This window comes from Gracilinanus agilis, chromosome 4, assembly GCF_016433145.1.
Source record: "Gracilinanus agilis isolate LMUSP501 chromosome 4, AgileGrace, whole genome shotgun sequence".
In the NCBI taxonomy this organism is placed as follows: Eukaryota; Metazoa; Chordata; class Mammalia; order Didelphimorphia; family Didelphidae; genus Gracilinanus; species Gracilinanus agilis.
Window position 1 is genome coordinate 449,406,286 of NC_058133.1, and position 21,888 is coordinate 449,428,173.

The window sequence follows — 21,888 nt, forward strand, 5'->3', positions numbered from 1 at the left end:
ACTAGAAGAAAATAGCTCTTTTGTCATAATCACCTGGAGTCCCACCTAAGAATATAGCAAATGTTTAGACTTGAGGAGGAGTGTGACATAGAACTCTTTACACTACTGAGAAATATATAATTGATCACTTTTCTTCCTAAATATTATTCCAGATCAGATAATATTTGTAAAGTGCTGAGTATAGTGTCTAGCACAGTGTGCCAATGATAAACACAAGCAGGCACATAGTAGACAATTATTGTATAGTTAGAATGTTGTACCCCAAGATTTCGTTTCCCACAATTCCTTTTCCCTTTCATTTATGTTTGTGTTGTTACATTGTTTTTCATATAGTTTTGGTTTCTTCTCCCTTTCTCTCTCTTCTTCAATGTGAGTGGCTTGGGGACTCTAGCCTTTTAGTTTCCTTTTTGCTTCAAGTTAAATTTAATAAATATTATTAAATATAATATTTGGAGTATTAGAGATTAATTTTAAAATCTACATTATTAAATGTTTTTCTCCCTTATTCTCTTCCCTCAGTCCGCATTCAAGTATTTGAAATGCCCAAATTTACATAGTAGCTCAAATTTATTTTTCATCTTTCACTGTACCCTGCTGATGTGGGAGAAACACATCCAAGTTTATAGCAGGGTTTCGCCCCAAGGATGGGAGACTCAACCTCCATTTAATTCAGAAGTAAGAAAAGAATTGTATTTGAGGAAGAGGTGGTTTATGGTGGCATAATAGCTGGTATAATAGACTGGGGGCTAATCAGGTAGCCTTAGGGCTGTTGGATAAGCCCAGAGGCTAGTAGAGTAGCCCTTTTGGACATGATTATATGGAGTAGCAGCTTCATGGTAGAATGGCAGCTTCCACAGAGGAGTGGCACTTTCACTCTAGAGTGGCAGCTTCCACTATGGAGTGACAGCTTCCATACTCTGTGTATCAGAGTTGACCTATTTACTAGAGTCTGGTAGCTTAGCCTCTCCCTTTTCAAACTTTGGGATTTGTTGCTATAGAGGATAAGGAGCATGCATAAGATTGAGGGATTCTTCTGGAATGACAGAGTCCCCAATGCACAGGTTCTGTGTTCCTCCATTGTCCACCTTGTCATCATTTGTCATTGCAGGAGAAGTCTTGTTGCCCTTCTACAGCTTAGTAATGGTGGGGCTGTGTGGTGGTGGTTAGGAAGTATCTGTTAAGTGTTAGCTAGGAAGTGTCTGAGGCTGGATTTGAATTCATGCCTTTCTGACTTCAGATTCAGGACTTTATCCCTTGAACCACTTAGCTGCCTCCTAGGCTTATAGAGGTTAAGTAAGTTGCCTAAGGTCATATAGCTAGGAAGTTTGAGTCTGGATTTGAACTCCTGTCTTCCCAATTCCAGGCCCATTGCTTTTAACCACTCAGACACAGGTACAACCTCCATATCTTTTTACTACTATTCAAATTCTTCCTCCTGGGCAGTCTGGTTATTATCAAGTCAGTTGATTACTCCCCTATAATTATCAAGGATTTTCTGTTTATCTTCATTATCCATTTTGTCCCAATTTCTTATTCTCTACAATAGCTTTCATGTCGAAAGCACAAAATTCCAGCAAGTTCTTTGAAGACATTTTATCGCTTTCTGTCTCTGCTTCTTCTTTTTAGCTTTATACTTTTCAACTTCTCGGACCACACTCTCAGTGCCTTCCTTGCTTAGACAGCCTTTGCTATTGGTGATGTGTGCCAGGCACTGTGCTGGTAATCTTATTCTCCCTGCCTATGCTTTTATTCACAGCAGATCCACTAAGGATTCCATTTGCATCCTTATCAAAGGCCATTTCAATCTGAGAAACTTCTTAGGGAAGAGGGTGGATTTCTGGGAGCTCAAACTTGCCAAGGAAGTTGTAATGTTTTGTTATCCTTCTCTTGCCTTCATAAAGCTGGATAAGGATGCCAGAATGGTTGTCTAAGTAGTAAGGACCTCTGTTTTCTTGGTAGAGATTGTGTTTAATCTGAACTATTAAAATTCCACAAGCAGTGTCAATGCTAAAAAGAAGAGCATTATCCAACAGCAGCAAGTCCAAAACATTCTCACATTTATGCTCAAGCAAGAGGGCAACCTGGAAAGCTGCACTACAAACAAGAGACTCATTAGGATTAATTCTCATCCAGTTTCTTGTCAATGAAGTTTCTAGATCTTGTGGATGTGAGAAGAACCACCCACCCACATGAGTCATAGATTCATGACTTACCTGGCTTAGCATCCCTTAGGGACTTTCCCAGGGGAGTCCAGTGTATCTTGGAAGAGGCCAATGTTTATTATTTTAAAATAGGCATAGGTGAGAGGTATTTAAATTTGATCCTTTATAGAAGAAGCCAATCTCATTATATGCGTGGGTATTGGAAGAGAGGGGGCTCTCTACCTTTTTAAGCAGTGGAGAGGGTGGGCAGATAACCCCTTTGTTTTCACTGATTTCCTTACCCTGCTGAGGCTTGAATTCAGCAATGAAATGGTAGAATATATATTGGTAAAAGACTGTCCATCACAAGTTAGTGTCCCCGGCTACGGTCTTGACCTCAAAAATGAAATTTTCTGTGGTGAGCCTGGAGACATTAAAAGTGCTGAGTCTGAGGTCAAAGATCAGCTCATCTCTTTTTGGTCTGGGTCTGGAATGGGTACAGTCCCATAGTATTGTTTTCATGCTCATCAGTCACATTTATCAACAATTAGAACTTGGGCAGGAGCTAGTGGAGAGGGCGCTGGCTTTGGGATAGGACATAACCAAGTATAAATTCCACTTCTGCTACTTGCTACTTAGCTAACCTGAATCAAGTCATTTCTCTTTTTGAGGTCTCACTTTCACTGACTATAAATGACTCGGTAGCTGTATGACTGAGGCGAGTGTCACAGCTTCTCTGAGCCTCATTTTTTAAAATCTGAAAAGTGGGCATAATAGTTGTAAATCTGGAGTTTTATAACTCAAGAGTTATAAAGAAGATATTTAATATGTCTCAAAGTGTTATACCAATGTTAGTTTCCATTAACACATATTTGTTATATGTGGGGTATTGGGTCAGTTGATAATTCATCTTTAGTACCCTCAGAGACTTCTTTCTGCCCCATAGCTTCTGCCGACTCCTGTATAAGCTCCCTAGAACTGAGTCCATGATGACTCTCCCTATTCTTTTCAATATACAAATCAGAACTACCGTCTGGAAAGCACCTACACCATTCTTATTTTGGTACAAAATACCTAGAATTCTTGCCATATGTGGATAGATTAAAGGAATTACCAGTATTTAGCTTGGAAATGAGATTTAGTGGAGGAACATGATTGATGTCTTTAAGTATATAAAAGGCTGCCAGATGAAAGAGGAATGGTATTTGCTCTATTTGACTCCAGAGGACAGAAGACTAAAAGTGTAGAAGTTGCAAAGGGGCAAATTTGGGTTCAATGCCAGGAAAAACAAAAAACAAAAAACTTCTAAATGACAAGATCTGTGCAAAAGTGAAATGAGTTGCCTTAAGAATTAATGAATTGCTCTTCATTGGGAGTCTTCCTTAAACAAGATGCTCCCTCTCTCACTTCTGGGCATTTTCAGTGGCCTCCAGGCCTGAAATTTTTTCCTTCCTCATCTCTGCCTCCTGGCTTCTCAGGCTTCTTCTAAGTCTGTACTAGAATGTTGCCTTCTTTAAGAAACCTTTCCTCATTCTCTTCAATTCTAGTGCCTTCTCTCCCTTGATTACTTTCAATTTATCCTGTATGTATCTTGTTCGTACATAGTTGTTTGTATGTTCTCTTCTCCATTAGACTCTAAGGTCCTTGAAGTTAGAGGCTATTTTTTGCCTTTCTTTGTGTTCCCATCTCTTAGCACAAAGCCTGGCATATAGGAGGTCATTTAATAAATGTTTATTGATTGATTGTCTTCCTGACTAGGGATAAAACCTTTGTTCAGGTATGGGTTGGTTGAGATGGCCTCTGAGGGCCCCTTCCAATTTTGAAATCTGTGAATAGAAGAAATGTTTTGTTTTTGTATTTGTTATAGGTCCTGGTACATATTGTTCAGTTTTTCAGTCATGGATAACTCTTTGTGACCCCATGGACCAACTGTTCATGGAATATTCTTGGCAAGAAAATTGGAGTGATTTTCCATTTCCTTCTCTAGTCTTTTGCAGGCAAGGATTAAGTCACTCACCCAGGGTCACTCAGCTATTAAGTGTCTGAGGTTAGATTTGAACTGTGGTCTTTCTGACTCCAGGTCCAGTGCTCTTATCCTCTGTGCCATCTAGATGTCCTGTATTATGCCTGGTATAAAATAGATGCTTAATAAAAGTTTACAAAAACAGACATATTGGTCTAATTATGGAGTAAATAGCTTTGCCATTAAAAAGTTATACATTATGAAAATAGGTGGAGAACACATTTTGGAGTTGTGTATTGGGGAATCACATGCTGAAATAATACTTGATTAATCCTTGAAATAATACTCCTTTCTAACACTGTTTTTGTATGAGGATAGAGCTGGTGCTAATAACTGTACGCCACTAAAAGGTATGGAGGAGAATAATCTACAAATTGGATAAACAGCTCCTGCATATTGAAAAATTGACTATATTTACATCTAAATTGGTATTAGCATAAAGCTCAGGTTTATGACTTGTTGGCAGGTTTCCAAAAATATTTTGTAAAATCTAAACCATTTGAAAGGTTTTCTACAAAGTTTCTTTTCCCCACCCAACCTTAATCACTATTACTCTAACTATGTATGGACAGAGCCAAGGCAACCTGTTTCCTGCTCTGCTTCCAATACTTATGGGGGGAAGTGCTCAGTCATCTTCCAGATCCAAATTGTAGAGCTTTATGTGGTCTACTGATGGCATCACAGAGATTCCTGATAAAAAAGAAAATAAAAGAAAACATTGTCAGTTTAGATTACATCAAAAACGATAGATTTCAGATCCCTGCTCTCTCTTTCTGGGATCTTCATAGTCCTTAGCAAGGAACCTCATCTATTTGCTTCATGGACTCATTTTAGTATCTTGCTCTTCTCAGTTTGCTTCTAATGACCTTTGTCACCCTTTTGCTTTTGCTCTCCTGCTCTGGGTGATGAAGTTTAATTCTTGTTTGCATTCATGAATTAGGGGGGAAAAAGCCAACAACCAACAACAACCTTGCTCATTTCATCTGGGATAAACTACAAGCCTTTTCCCCTTGGCCTATCTTATTAATATTTGATGACATTTACTTTCAAAGTGACTTTCCAGAGTTGCCCTAAGGGTGCAGTACAAAGGAGGCTTTCTAATGCAAATAGGATTGGATTGAAAGTTCTGTAAAAAGCAGACCCAAATGACACTGCTCTCAAAGTCAAATCCCAGTCCCCAAAGCAGTTGTTCAATCAATCGATCCATCAACAAATATTTATTACACTCTTCCAATGGGCAAGGCTGAGTGTCTAATTTGAAAAACAGCTTTTTGACTCAGTCCATGAAGGAATATAGTGTGGACAGATGCTGCAGAATCTACAGTACATTCTACAGCTGTAGAATCTATGGTTAGATGGACAATGAACTCAGCCTAGAGTTGTATAAAACTAGGAGATGGGCTAGATAGAAATTAGGAAGTTATGAGACATTCTTCAATGGTCCCGATATGCATCTCAATGGAAGAAGTCCAACTTGTTAACCCCATCATCCCCTGATGATTCTTAGTCACTGCAAAATACTGAATTCTTATTACAATGTAATCACAATTGTAGGTGAAGATATAGCACAATTCCAAAGAGAAAAAGTGGTTGTATTTTAATTCAATTCTATTCAGTAAACAATTATTAAGCCCTTATTATGTGCAATGCCCTGTACTCTGAAAACAGAGACAAAAACGAAACAGTAATTACCCTCAAGAGACTTGCAATCTTCTGCTTATGAAAAGCATTTATGCAAGCAAGTAAATCCAAATATGTATAAAGTAAATGACAAGTAATAAAGCAGTGGAAAGCAGAAACACTAAAAATAGAGTGGGAAGGATAAGCAAAGATTTTGTTTAGATGATAGTTTTTTTTTTTAACCTTTACCTTCCATCCTAGAATCAATACTGTATATTAGTTCCAAGCCAGAAGAGCAGTAAGGGTTAGGCAATGGGGGTTAAGTGACTTGCCCAGGGTCACACAGCTAGGAAGTGTCTGAGGCCAGCTTTGAACCTAGGATTTCCCATATCTAGACCTGGCTCTCAATCCATTGATCCACCCAGCTGCCCCAGATGATAGTTCTTGAGCTAAGCCTTGAAGAGACAGATGTTGGAATCATGAAGGCAAAGATAAGAAAGGACTATACTCCAGGCAATGGAGAAAGTCTTGACGAGGACACAGAAACAGAAGCAGGAGCTGGGCTATTACATATGAACAGAAGGAAGCAGGCCAATATGGCTAGAACATAGTACTGATGGTGGAAGGTATTGTGAATGCTGTGTATTATCAATAAAGACCTAAGCATAAGAAATGTTACAGTAGACATTGTCAAGACAAGAAAATATATATGGCTCAATTGGGTAAAAATGAGGGAAGAAGAAGGCACCAAGTGGCTCAGTGGAAAGAGCACCAGGTCTAGGGATGGGAGGACCTGTGTTCAAAACTAGTCTCAGATATTTCTTAGCTGTATGGCCCTGTGCAAGTCATTTAACTCTCATTGAAACATATCAGTGAAGAACATAAAGGATGCAATCAGAGACATGTATGATGAGAAAATATTATGGCAGATACATAGTAATATATGGCATTCTCATAGGGTTCTCAAAATTGAGTATTGGAATAAAAATAAAGGCCAGATACTCCATCTGCAGAATGCACAAAAATTGCTACCTATGCCTATGACAAATTTTTTTAAAAAGTATTAAAGGTATTTTGTGCCCTGTAGACCATGAGGATAGAATGGAAAAGGAACTAATTGGTAAGAATTGTATAGGTAGAGAAGAGCAGGGAGGGAGGTATTTGAGTCAACTATAATGATGACTTTTGGTTGGTCATGGGCAAGATGAAAGAAGTATAAATAAAGGTTGAGAGATGAGAATATGCAAGAATTTAGAGGACAGTGAGTAGATCTGGTTAGTTGGAAAGAAATTTGGTCTATCTTCCTTTCTCAGCTCTTTCTCTCTCATCTACATACTCAAATCATCTTATCCCAACTTGGTTTCATTTAAACTGCAGGTTAAACCAAGAACTTTCTGAAAAATGATAATTTAAGGGTCATGTTACTCTTGTAGCCCTCAAAGGCTGGCCCTGAGTGTCTTTCATATTTTAGCCAAGATCCTTTCTCCAAGCAGGATCTTTCCCAGTCTAATGGGCTGTTGAAATGAATATAATGAAAAGAGGAAATAGCAAAGATAATAAAGTAGCAAATCAATAAGAGAGTTTAAACCAATGTCACCAGCCCACAGATTCATTAGTAGTTGCCTGGAGGCACCAAGGGAATTGAAACACATGTGGTATTCTTTCATTTCGGGCTATTCAGCTAAAGGAAACTAGGAGAGAAGAGCTTGAAACCATATTGACCATTTTCATGAATGCAGTAGTTATTAGCATCCTCAGAGTTGGGGAAATAAGCCTTTTCTATCACAGAGCAAATTGATAAGGTGGTTAGCAATAATGATATAGCCACTAGAAACCATTTTCAGGTCCATTATCATTTAGTAATTTTTGGAGAGCCTGTGATATTCTAGGCATTGTACCAAACAGCAGCACAGTCTCTGTTATCCCAAGGTCTGAGATTCAACCATGAACAAACAAGCAATATTATATTATTAGTCATGGGGAAAGTCTGTGGGGAGAGAACTAAGCACTGTGCAAAAGCCATAAGGAACATGGCAACAAATTTGGGAGGTGCCTGAATATTGGCTTATTGATACATATATACTGACATAAGCTGATGCTGTGTGTTAATCCTGGGTTCTACAGCTAAGTCTTTAAGAAGCCATTGTACTACTCAGCCACTGATAAAATCATTTCTCTACCATTCTGAATGCTTTGGGGAAGTCCACTAATTGGCTTTCTGCCACTGTTCTCTAGCCTTTTTGAACCAGGATGGCTCATTATAGATTGACTCTTAATTACATTTGTCTTTTTAAAAATGCTGCATCAGGGAAAAAGGAAGAGAACCTATATGTTCCAAAATATTTATAGTAGCTCTGTGGTGTCAAGGGACTGGAAATCAAGATGTCCATCATTTGAGTAATGGCTAAACACATTGTTATATGATTGTGATGGAATACTATTGTGTCATAAGAAATGATGAGCAGACTAATTTTTTAAAAATTAGAACCACATTAGACAATGAAGAGTGAAACAAATAAAACCAAGAGAACATTATATAAAGCTACAGATTTAGTATTCGAAGAATAACTTGTGAATGTTCATCTCCAGAGAATGAACTGAAAAATGGACACATGAAAGACATAGTTTACATATATATAACTGTTTGTCAGATGATGCCTTCTATGATGTGGGGAGGGTAAGGAGGGTCTGAGATACCTGGAAATAAATTCTATTAATAAAATGTTTTTAAATGCTGCATAACACATATATTTCAACTTCTCCTTAAAGCAAATCATCATAGAATAGAATTTAGACTCCTCCCTAGACTTCATCAGATAGAATTTGGTTCAGCGAACCAGTTCAACAGTGGGGTGCAGTGGAAAGTCTGATGGATCGGAAGTTAGAGATCTGAGTCTTAATTCTTGCTCTACTATCTGCCACTACCCATGCGACATAAGGACTGAACCCCTCTAGGCTTCGGTTTTCAAATAAAGTGAAGAAGTTGGGACTATATAACCTCTGAACTCATTTTTACCTTTAATTCTGTAGTCCAGTGATCCTTCAACCCTTTGAATATTTACAAAAGCACCCAATCAGTGTGGTATAGGGGATGAAAAGATGAACAACGATAATCCTTGCTCTGAGAATTTACAGTTTAACATACAATATGCAACAAATATATATCCTAACCAAATAAGTATTTGAAAAGTTAGAAAGTCCAAGTAACAGAAGAGACACTAAATAAAGTACTATAAGAAAAATTGAAGAAGGAGAGATCTCTTTTAACTATGAAGGTCAAGGAAGTCTTCATGATAAATCTTCAAGATCTAGTGAACTAGGTTTCTGTACTGGTAATAGAAAACCTTCTAAAGATAGGGATTAGGATTTTATAGACTTGTTTAGACCTATTACATTTTAGGTCAAGATTCTGTGACTGATATTACCATCAGCAGAAAGAGGGAAGTTTGAAGGAGGGGATGGTATTAGGGACAAGAAGATTTAACTCACTTCATCCTTTATTAGGTATCTTCTGTGTTCAAGGAATTGGGTTTTTATTATTTTTATTTTTCCTATAAATTTAGCAGGATGGGCAACTCCTAGTGGGAAAGTCCTTTCTTTGATACAGATCAATAACTTATCTAAAACTTATAGTCTAAGAGAGTTACCCAAGGGCACTGAAAAATTAAGTGACTTGTCTATGATCAGAAAGTTCATATGTGTCAGAGACAGGTCTTGAACCTAAGTATTCCTGACTCTGAGCCCAGCTACCTGGTCACTTTGCCATTTTGTGTCTTTGGCCCTACAATGAAGGATAGGGATTTAACTTGTGATTTTAATGATACTGAGAACTCTCAGGTGAAAAAATGTCATCTACTAGTGTAGGTTGGCATATTCTTTGTAACTCATAGCTGTAGGTAATTGCATAGAATTGTTTTGCTCAGTCTTCAACTACTAAGAGACTGGAGTATTGTGCCATTTTCTTCTCCAGTATGTCCCAGTTTTGCAGATGAGAAATTCAGGCAAATAGGGGCTAAGTGACTTGCCCAGGGTCACCCAGTGTGCACCTGGCTTTAAATCCAGATCTTCCTTACTCCAGGATTCATGCTTTATCCACTGCATCACCTAGCCGTCAATTACACAGAGTATGGGTCCATGAATTTGTTGGTATCATAGACGACTTTGGTCTGATGAACTCTCTCAGAACATTTTTAAATGTGTAAAATATATTCATAAGATTACAAAGGAAATCAATTTTATAGTTATCCAAATACTTCTATAAAGGTTCACAGACCCTGGATTCAGAACTATTGGCTTAGAACTCTGAGAGGCATGAAATAATAAAGAATAAAATAAGCAGAACCAAGAGAATGTTGTATATGGTAATGGCAGTATTTTTTGAAGAGTATATGAAAATGACTAAGCTATTCTGAGTTAAGTGAAGATTCAAATCAACTACAAAGACCTATGAAGAAGTAGGCTATCTCCCTCTAGAGAAAGAACTGATATATGCAACAAAGCATTGTATAGTTTCATATATATATCTGTGTCAGATGTTGGCCTTCTCTAGTATGGGGTTGGGAAGGAGGGGAAAAGGAGGGAAATAGCTTGGAATTCAAATGTTAACCTCTGGCACTAGGTCTAATAAAGAAAGTCCTTGTCTTTGAGAGTCTTCACTTACTTTCTATTGACAGACATAATATAAACATGTTATGGGCTGCTGGTGGAGGTCTTGATCAGGTGCAGGGGCTCCTGCATTATACTGCATGATATTTTTCTGGAAAGAGGCTCTCCAGCTTCTTCCATGAAGGAATGTGGATGGATGTTCACCACCTCACACATAGTTTGAAAAGGGAGAGAGCTCTACCATCTGGAGGAATCAGGAAAAAGTCCCATAAAGGAACTGTCTCTGGTGCTGATCTCTGTAGGTAGACAATGCTTCTGAGAGGCAACAAGGAGATGAAGAGGGAAATCATTCTTGGAATGGGGGAAATATAGTGAAGATGGAGCATTCAGTTTGGAAAATAGATTTGCTCATTTTTAATGTTAGGTCAGTGAGGTATCCATATTGAGATGTTTGAAAGGGAGTTAGACCTAGAGCTCAGGAAGAGATTGGGACTAGCTATCTGGTTACTGATGAAAATAAAATCAAAGTAAGGAATATCTATCTGCTTTGAGTAAGACACAGTCATAAGCAATGCTGCGAATACAAAGATGGATAGAATCCTCCAGAACATCTTGTCTTATAATAACAAGGGGAAAAGGCATAAACATCTGAAATGTTACCATAAGTAAATCACCAAAAGACTGCTATAAAATGGTCTTAGAGTCATTTCGCCTATTAGCATCTTGAGGTCAGTAAAAGACCCTGACAGTACGAGGAGATAAGATGGATCATCACATCTGATCTAAAAATGAGGCAAAACTAGTTAGTTTTCACTAAGTTCTAGCAGTCTTTTCACTGAAGCCCTATTTTTGTCAGTATCTACTCTGATAGGAAACTTGGCTGTCCTTCCACATTTCAAGTTGGAGGCAGTTACATGGTTACATGGACAGAGTGCTGGGCCTAAAGTCAAAAAGATATGTGTTCAAATCTAGCTCTAGATACTTACTGGCTGTGTGATTCTGGGCAAGTCATTTAACTTGTGCTTGCCTCAGTTTCCTTAATTGTAAAATGGGAATAACATCATATCTATCCCCTAGACTTGCTATGGGTACTAAATGAGATAATATTTATTATCTTTATAAATATTAAATTATCTTTATAAATATTATTATCTTTATAAATATTAAAATATTTATAAAGGCAGGCCTTAAAGGCCAGGTTCTCAGCTGTAAAATGGGGAAAATAATAGCACCTACCTCATAGCATTGTTGTGTAGATTACATGATGAATGATAACACATGTTCAACCTAAATCATATAGCCTGCCCAAGATTGGGAGGTGGGAGGTTTGAGAGAGAGGGAGAGAAAATGGATTACAAAATGTAAGAAAGTTATTACTGAAAATTATATCAACATATGAACTTTTTTAAAAAAAGATTACATGGGGTAATATTTGTAAAGTTCTTAGCACATGCTGGCACATAAATGCTATTGTTGTTGTTGTTGTTGTTGTTGTTGTTATTATTATTATTATTATTATTATTTTCTTGCCCAGGTCAGGTTTCCATGAAATTTTTTCTAGTCTCCTTCCCATGCTCCCAGCGGGTATGTTATCATCTTTTCCTCTCCAGCATCCTTTAATGAACTGTCTCCTCTTATCAGAATACATATTCCTTAAAGTCAGAAATGTCTTTCCTGCTTGCTTATATTTCTATCCTTAAGGCTTTGAGCAGTTCTTGGCACATAATAAATATTTAATAAATGCCATATCAAACTAGATAACTATTTAAGTGACATAAAGCTATGATATAGACCTTTAAACATTTTTTGAAGTCTAGGGAGAAGATATACATTTTTCCTCATTTTAAAAATAAGGAAACTGAGACCAGAAAGATTAATTGGTTTATCCAAGGTCAATTTTCCCAAGGTTAATTGACTGCCCAAGACATTAAGTAATAGAATCATAACTTGAATCCAGTACTTCTGACTCCAAAATCCATCCTCTTCCTACTGTATTATTCTGTGTCAGATACAGAGGTTAAAATTTTCCTGGGCAAAGGGAAGTGATCTAGGAAAAGAAACTGAATTAAGAGTACTAGAAACTAAGTGAGAGAAACAGAAGATGGAAGGTAGGAAACAGCCTGTGATCATGGTATATGAACCCCCAAATTTTTGTTCAGATTTTTCCATTGTGTCTCACTCTTCATGACCCCATTGGGGTTTTCTTGGCAAAGATACTAGAGTGATTTGCCATTTCTTTTCCAGTTCTTTTTATAGATGAAGAAATTGAGGCAACAAGGTTAAGTGACTTGTCTAAGGTCACACAGCTAGTAAGTGTCTGAGGCCATATTTGAACACAGGAAGAGGAGTCCTCATGACCACTCTGCCACCTGGTTGCCCAAACAATAAAATACCAAGTCCCAGTTAATACTATGGTACATTAGGAGGCTATATAGAGAATTTTTCTGGAAAAACAATATGAATGACAAACAACCCTACTTGGTCTATACTATTTGCTCTGGCCATATATCCTGCCAGATCTCTGAAATGTGGGAATACTAAAGAGGACTTTTTAAAGTTTTATACATATGGCTCAAAAACACCTCATGCAATTTTAGTAAGTAATCTTAGAGATTTGTTTTACCAGTGAGAAGAATGACATAGAGGGGAATTAAGTCACTTGCCAAAGGTCACACAGCTATTTTGAGTCAGAACCAAAATTAGAATAAGAATCTGCCAACTTCTAGCCCAGATCTCTTCCTTCAATATCAAGCTTGATTAGTGCTTTGAGGAATCAGAAGTGAATCTTTGCTAAGGGGATACCTGCTAGGAGAATTAGATGCATTATCCCTTGGGCCCTATTCCAAGGATACCTTTTATTCTAGGGTGTCCTTGGTAGATTTATAGTACTTAGGTCCACATTTTGACTGACATTTTTTGGGTATCATTTCTGTTGGCAACTGAGACAATGAATGAAAGTCTAGATTAAATTCTGTTCAATTGAACAAACATTTAAGTGCATACTGTATATATCTGGTATTGTGCTAGGCATTGGGGATGCAAAGCTCACTAAAACACAATTTTAGCTCTCAAGAAAATTACAATCTAATGAAAGAAAAGGACAAATACAAAAATGACAGACAAAAAAGGAGGGTGTAGAGAGAAGGGAGGCAAAATTCCATGAGAAATTTAAGGAGGGAAAGATTGTTTTAGCTGGCAGAGAAAGCAAGGTCATGGAAGTTTTCTTGAGAATATGAGCCTTGAGTCTTGAAGGAAAGGTAGAGCTTTCATTGATGGATGTTAAAGAGAATAGGAGAGGAGAGAGTGGAAGCAAAAAATGGAAATGAGAAGGATCCCAGTGAAAAACAGGGAATAGAGAGTTTGGTGAGAACTAAACTAAAGCGTGACAATCAGGACTTCATTCTAGGGCACTAAAATTTAGAATGGGAGTACCTGCAACCCTTCAGAATCTCATTTAGCAAACTTGTCACTTAGCAAGAATAGAAAATTAAAATAGGAAATTACCCTCTGATGGCCATTTCTTCCCTTAGTAGTCACTTCTCACTAGAATTCTTTTCAGTTATAGACCTACATTAATGACTTTCGACACCTAGCAGCAGCTTCATTGCCTCCCAGTGTCTCTGAAACCCTGCACTTCACTCTCAAATTGAAGATGCCTTTCATGTCATTTGCCTGGATACAGAATTATTTTGTTATTTTTTGTTATTTGTTCTGGGTACAGAATTTGCTAGTAATAGTACTAAATAGGATATATAGAATATGACATAAAACCAAGAGGTCAGTTTGGAGTAAGAGTGTGAAAGGTCTCAAATACCAGAATCAGAAGTTTATATTTTATTTAGTAGGCACTGTGGAACCATCAATAGTTTTTAAAAGGAAGAGGAAACATGATCGATATGAATTTCTTAAGCTGCTCTTCAAAGCCTTTCATACTCTGACCTTAATCTCGTTTTTTTAATCTTATGTCTTACCTTTAGGATAATCTCTTCCTTTTATTCCAAACAAATAAGATTACTTTCTGGCCCTTGAATTGTCTTATATTCTTTCATCTAGGATCATATTGTTACTGGATCCTTGAATATTTTCTCCCAATTTTTACATCTCTAAATCCTTATTCAGGGAAGACTAGTTCCTCTGGTACAAGGGCTTGCTAAGTACTTTTCAGGGTTGCTTTCTTCCTTGTTGTGCACCTGCCCCCCAACCTGCGACTGAACTAGTTTAAGGGTAATTGACAGGCCTCAAATCAGTCAGTGAGTTTAAGGGGGTGTCTACCCCAAGCATGTGGAGACTTCCTCCCTGGAAGAGGTACATGAGAACAATTTTTTCCAATGGTCACAATGGTGACTGACGTTGGTGATGTGGAATATTTAGAACTCGGTCAGACACTAAAGAAGTCAAGATCATCCCCTGTATCTCAGGCCACCACCAGTTGTCCTGATTTTTGTCCTGCTACTGGACTCTGATACTCCAGAAGAGAAAGTCAGTTTGACTACACTGTGCAATTCTGCTTCACTTAAATCCAATTTATTCAAGAATCAAAAGACATCACAAATGTTGTCATTTTGGTCCTCTTTGAGTGCAAAGGACAACTAACCAACTATCCAAGGCTTTGGCCTCTGAGTCCTTTCACCATCTAAGGCCTCAAATCCTATCTACTATATGGAGCTTTCCATGAAATTCCAAATGAAGTAATCTTTATCTTCTGAATCTCTCATAGTTTTTTTACTTATACATCTCTTGTCACTGAGCATATTGGACTTCACATTATGATTATTTGTGTAGTTGGTTCAACTTCCCTATTCCTGGAGGGTAGGGACTGTGTTCTCTTCTTTTTTTTGGTTTCCACAATTCTTACCAAAGTGTCTTATACATAGCAGTCTTTTAATAAATATTTTATTAATTAGTGAATGAATAGATAATGAAAAATATAACTATATAGTAATAAAACCTATTCTAATACTTTTTTATGAATATTATTTTTCTTGAGACCAAAGATTGTAACCACTATGACCATACTTCCAGTTCAGAGTAATTTTATATTTTTGTCATCAGCGGGAATTGCTTCTGAAAATAACAAAGAAAGTTACCATTCCGATGATACATCTGTGATTTGGAAAATGCTCATATTATTATGTATTTTCCAGGATAAATAAAATCACTCTGCCTTGTGGTTAAATTTGTTTTGATTTGGTCATAAATTGCAATGTTCTTTTTGTATCTATGTTTTCCATTCTTAAGGCACTGTCTACATAAGTTGGCATGTTCAACAGAGGCTGATAAAAGCATAAATAAGAAATCAAATTTATAGGGCACTCTGAGCATTACTCAAGACTTTATTTACAACAACCCTATGCGGTAGATAATGCAGGTTTATGATTACCTCTTTATAACTGGGAACACAGAGACTCAGAGTTCAAGTGACTTGCCCAGGGTCACATAGCTAATAAATTTCAGAGCCAGGCCATCTCTATCTACCATTTCACACAACTTTTTTGAATTGGAACTGATCAGTTTCCCCAATAGATAGTATACCATAGGAACTCTTCTACTATTGAACATATCGGTATGTAGGCATTAGCTAAATCAAGCTTTGGTCTCCACCACTGACTTGGATATTTGTTCATTTCAGATGATAAATTCAAAATTTAATGTGGACAAGATGAAGCCCGTCAAATTATGCTAAGTGTATTTTGGAAAAATAACCTTCTAAAGTAATAAGAAATGAGAGAATGCAATAGTGAGCCTCTAATATACTATAAATGTTCCTAATAGGATATGAAAGTCTTAAATCATGGAAATGAAAGAGTAAATGCTCAGATTTTGCAAAGCACTCTCTATTTTGAAGAAGGTTCTATTATATGATTCTGAGACATATCCTAAGGCAGAGTTGGGTTTATTGAAGGCAACTTTGAATTTAAGATGTGCTATTAGCAAAATCATCTTCAAGTATAAAGGAGAACAATGTGTAAATCCTCACTTGGCCTTTACCTCTGTAGAGCAGAATATTGGAGGTCCCTTCCATCTTGCCAGTTATTCAAGGTAGAGTGTCATTGTCGCTGCAATTGAACCTTATTTTAAAAGTTTACCTTGCCTTGGGTGAAGAATAATTTTCTTCTGATCTTATAAGGAGTCTGTAAATTGCACCCAAGATTCAAACTTGAGGAGGTAAAATATACAAACTAGTATTACTTTCTCTTAAAAAACAAAACAAAACTATACCCTTTCAGAACTGTTTGTGAAGAATAATTTCAATTTAACCCTGGTAAGGTATATGGCAAGTTGATGAGGAAATTGGAGTGTTTATAGATAAAGCTAGTGGATAAAGCATAAAGTCTGGAGTAGTTCAAATTGACCTCAGACACTTAGTAGCTCTGTGACCCTGGGAAAGTCACTTAACCCTGTTTGTTTCAGTTTCCTTATCTGCGAAACTGCCTGAAGAAGGAAATGGCAAACCATCCCAGTATCTTTGTCAAAGAAAAAAAATGGGCTCATGAATTATTGCACATGACTGGAAATGACTGAATGAGAAAACCATGCATAAACAGCATGGCATAGTAAATAAAAATCACAAAAATTTGGGTAAAAATTTCTGCCTCTGAAATATGCTCTGTGATCTAAGGCAAATCTCTAAACTTCTTAATATTCCAGGTAACTGTCTAGCAGTATAATTTACTGTATGGTTGTTGACATATATTGGTGGAGGGAATTTCCTTCTAGAAGGAAAATACATGTCCAGGTCCTCTCTTTTCTTTCCTCCTATATTCATTAAAAAAAAAAAAAGGTATAGCACTGTACCTTTGACATATGAAGAAGTATGAGAAGGGTGCAAAATAAAATCATAGGTTCCTAGAAGGTTGGTACTAGAAAGGGTTATAGGGGTTACTTTATCCATCATATTACAGATGCAGGAACAAAGAACAGAACATTTTAATGATTTTATTTTTCTCTGTTTAAGAATGTTTCTCCAATTCCTTATAAGCTTTTAAAAAAATGATTGAGAATGGCTCAAACTCTTTGAGACTGATTGATTTAGGGCACTTTATAATTTCCTTTTTGTAATTAAAAAAGCCCTCTCCAACCCATAAAGCAATTTTATTTGTATCTTAATATAAAAGATCTAATTTAGTGTTTCTGTGATGCTAAATTTACTGTACACTTTCCCTAAGGAAGTTAATTTAAAATCAAACTTGATCCTGAAATAGATTCTTGTGCATTTATATAAGCAATTACTTCCCTGTACCTAAATCCATTATCATGACCTCATGCTTATCTGATCATTTTCTGGAAAACTAATTTTAATCCTGACATAAAATATATGTATCATTAGACTGTACCTATACACACAAATCAATTAAATTAGCATAAGTTAAATTTAATTGAGTGACCTTTAGTTATTCAATCCCATTTGCACCCTCCCCCTTTCTAGTTGTAAGCTACGTTTTAGTGTTGAAAGCTTACTTTATTTTAATAAAGTGAAACTCAGTCCAACAATTCAATTATGTTTATTAAGTACCTACTAGGTGCAAGGTGCAGTGCCAAACATGAAACAACTTTTGGAAATTGATGATACTTCATGATTCATGTTCTGGACTTTCTTCATTATATTTTGAAATTTTCTCCACATTTGTCTGGAAAGATTTACTTTTTATGAAATTGTGCTGGCTAGTTTTTATCACCTCATATTTCTCCAGATGTTTTGCGATTTCATCCTCTATTAATTTCTCTAATGTCTTACCTGCCACAAACTACCTACTGTTGATAATTTACGTTCACTGTAGATATTTCTTGAAAAGTATGGCTCTACTGCCATATTTTAGTCCTTCTGAAGAGAGAAAAATAATCTTTGTTAATAATGTAGTCATTTTGTTGGACTTTTATTTTGATATTTGCAGGCATCACTTGTGTGGCATGGATCTATATATATTCTTATGGGCTTTAATTTAGGAAAGACGTATTTTCCTGAGACAATTAATGGTGACTTCATTAACCTTGAGTTTTCTTTTAGCACCTCCTTACTGGTTTCCCTTGTGAGCTAGAAGAAGTCATAAAACAAGATGCTCTGGGATCACTATAAATGTATGTTATTTAATTTCAATTGGACCTTCACTTCAGCACTGATCTTCTACTCTTTCCTAATTGATTGTCTGTCTACCTCATCACAGTGCCTGCTCCAAACCTCATCTTCTCTCAAACTTCATCTAGACTTCCTTCTGCAAAACTGAGGATTTTGCCTTATACTCCATTGAAAATACTAGGGTCATTCTTCTTGAGTTTCCACTTATCTCCCATTCCTCCTCTCTAATTACCCCCCAAAAATCCCTTGCTATCTTTTTTATACCAATATCTAATGAAGATGCAATCCTTCTTCTTAACAAGGCCAACCTTTTTATCTTTGATTCTATTCCCACCTGTCTTCTCTAGCAGATTACCGTATACACCATTCCCCCATCCCCATCTTCAATTTCTCTCTACCTACTGTTTCCTTCTCTGTTGCCTAGAAACACACCCAAGTCTACTTCATCCTTATAAAACCTTGTTAGATCCTATTATCACCAATAGCTGTCATCCTCTATCTCTTCCCCTCAAGTAAACTCCTTTAAAAAGTCATATACATTCAGTGCTATTACTTCCTCTCCCTGAATTCTAAGATTCAATTTTATTTTATTTTCAGGTTGTCATTTTCTTCCTCTCCTCTTTTCTTCCCTCTCACATTGAGAAAACAAGAAAAACAAAACTTATATCACACATATATAATCAAGCAAAACAAATTCCCCCATTACCTATGTCCAAATATAAATGTAAATGGCTCACTCTGCACCTTGAGTCCATCATCTCCTCAGGTAGATAACATGTTTGTCATAAATCCTCTAAAACTTTAGTTGATCATTGTATTGATTAGAGTTTTGAAGGTTTTCAAAGATCATCTTCATCATATTATTGTTTTTGTATAGACTGTTCTTCCTCTTTGAGTTCCCTTCTCTTTGCACTAATTCATGTCAGTCTTTCCAGTTTTCTCTAAAATCATCCCCTTCAGCATATCTTAGGGTAAAAGAGCAGCACACTTTCACATTCATATACCATAACTTGTTCAGCCATTCTTCATTTGATGGGCATCTCCTCAGTCTCTATCTCTTTGTCATCACAAAAAAAGTTACTATAAATATTTTCATATACATACATCATTTTCTTTATTTGATCTTTTTGGGAGCATACATTTAGTAGCAACATTGCCAGGGCAAAAAGGTTATGCACTTTTTAATAACTTACTAGACAGATTTCCAAATTGCTTTTCATAATTTCTGGACCACTTCACAACTCCAGCAATAGTGGATTAATATGCTTGTTTTCCCACAGCCCATCCAGAATATGTCATCTTTCTTTTTTTTGGCCAAACAAGATCATCCCTGCCCTCAATCAGATGATAGTCTAATAGGGGAAGACAATGCACATAGTACACTGGTGGCTGAGAGGAGTGTGGAGTAGGGACAGGAAAAAGAAAATTTGAACTAGATTTCTGTTGAGCGTATTTGACACACTGGCTCCAATTTGTGACTGCCATAGCAAAGGCTGATTAAAAGCTCCCTCTTTCAGTGAATACATTTATCAACCAAAGTAATGAAAGAAATAGTACTTGTGAAGAAACAACAACTTTACACTAATGGCTTAAAATCAGTCAAATGATTTGTTTGATGTGTTTACAAGCTCCTTGACAGTGTGACTGTGTCAGAAGTTTCATATTCTCCCTGTTAGCACAATTTTTTAAGGTGGTTATAAATCCATCCATTAGGTAAGTATCAGAAAAAATCATTTTCATCAACATCAAATACATTTAGAAGAAACCTGTCTATGACAGGTTCTAGGCTACCTGCCATACATTTAACATGGATTAGGCACCCCCTCAAGGAGCTAACTTTCATATTTCCACACCCTTGGAGAGCCATGCCTCATCTAGATAAAAGAGTAATCTCAGCTAGCATAGATATTCTAGTCTAGGCAGGATTTGGGTCAGAAGGCATCATCGACCAATTCTCTCAAAGATATAATCTGTGTCTGAGCATTGACTGGTTTGGACATACCAGAGTTGGCACTGCTGTAAAACCTTCTAATTATTCATCTTGAGCTCTTTGGGGCTATCTGTGGTGGCTGATCTCTTTTGCCTTTCTGCTACCCCTGCCTCACTGCTTTGTGCTTACTCTTGCGATTTAAACAAGATAATGCTGATAAACTCACATGTAAGAGGACAAAATATAGCCAAGCAGGATACCTTGTAGAAATTTCAATTATAAGGAAAATGTTAAGTATATTTTCTGTGGTCATGAAAGAAAGAAATGGAAATTTCATGCTAAGAAGGGAAACCTGGAGAAAATTGCCATTCTGTTATCAGAGGAAAATAGACTCAGTGGATTATAAAGCCAGTAAAGTTAAACATGGGTTGATCTAATTACCCATTTCAACTGTTTCCCATTCAGGAAACCTAGGCTCTTCAGGGAGTACTCCTTGATGAGTCAACAGATGATTATTCAATGAACAGATTTCTTGTGTGGTAGAAAAGATATTCTTTGTCCAGGGAATTGAGGGAGAAGTAAAGAGATGAAAGCAGAAACTTTCAAATTTCACAGACAAGCAAACAAAGATAAATGAGAATAAAAGCTTTTGAAAATAAAGTGAGTTAGAAGTATTATATTGTAAAAAAGTAAGACAATGTGTAATTAGGAAAAAATCTTGGACCCTTGGACTCCATCTTCCAGAATTCTTTCCTCATCTCAAAATCCCTTTTCTCTTTTCATTTACATGTGCCTTTACATTATTGTTTATATAGTTCTGTAACTCCTCCCTCTCTCTCTCTTTTTCTGCATATGCAACTGGGAAAGGAGGCTTTTACCTTGAGCTTTTGTAAGTTAGTTATTAATAACACAATCTTATTAAATATAATACTTAGAATATTGGATATTACTTTTGAATCTTACAATAAACAATAGAGAAGTATTAGTACTTATTGAAGGTCATTGTTGTTTTTGAAGAGGACCAATGTCATCATGGAATGATGTCTTGACTTGCATATGTTGGAAGTGAGGTAAAGTTTTGGGTGATAATATTAAGATGGAATCTAAGGATCCCAGAATCTCAGAATTGGACAGATCTCAACTGTCATATCTTCCAACCCATATATTTAAAAAAAATCTATAAGATACTTAATAAGAGATTATTTCGTCTTTGACAGAAGGTCTTTAATGAAAGAAATCTTACCAAAATAGCCCATTTCACTTCATACTGGTAGAATATTTTTCCTTACATGACACTTAAGTTTGCCTCTTTGCAGCTCCTACTCCATAGATCTGCCCTTTGGGTACAAAGAGAACAAATCAAATGCCTCTTTTATGTAAAGGTCCTTCAGAATACTTGAAAAGTATTATCTCCCCCTAAACCCCAATTATTTCCTCTCCTGGCTAAACATACCCAGTTCCTTTGACTAATCCTTTTATGACATGACAAGTTATT

At 36.6% G+C, this 21,888-nt stretch overlaps 1 pseudogene; it reads right to left on the reverse strand.

The window, feature by feature from the left end:
- Nucleotides 1-1,417: 1,417 nt before the first annotated feature.
- Nucleotides 1,418-2,129, reverse strand: LOC123246691 (annotated as a pseudogene).
- Nucleotides 2,130-21,888: the final 19,759 nt, after the last annotated feature.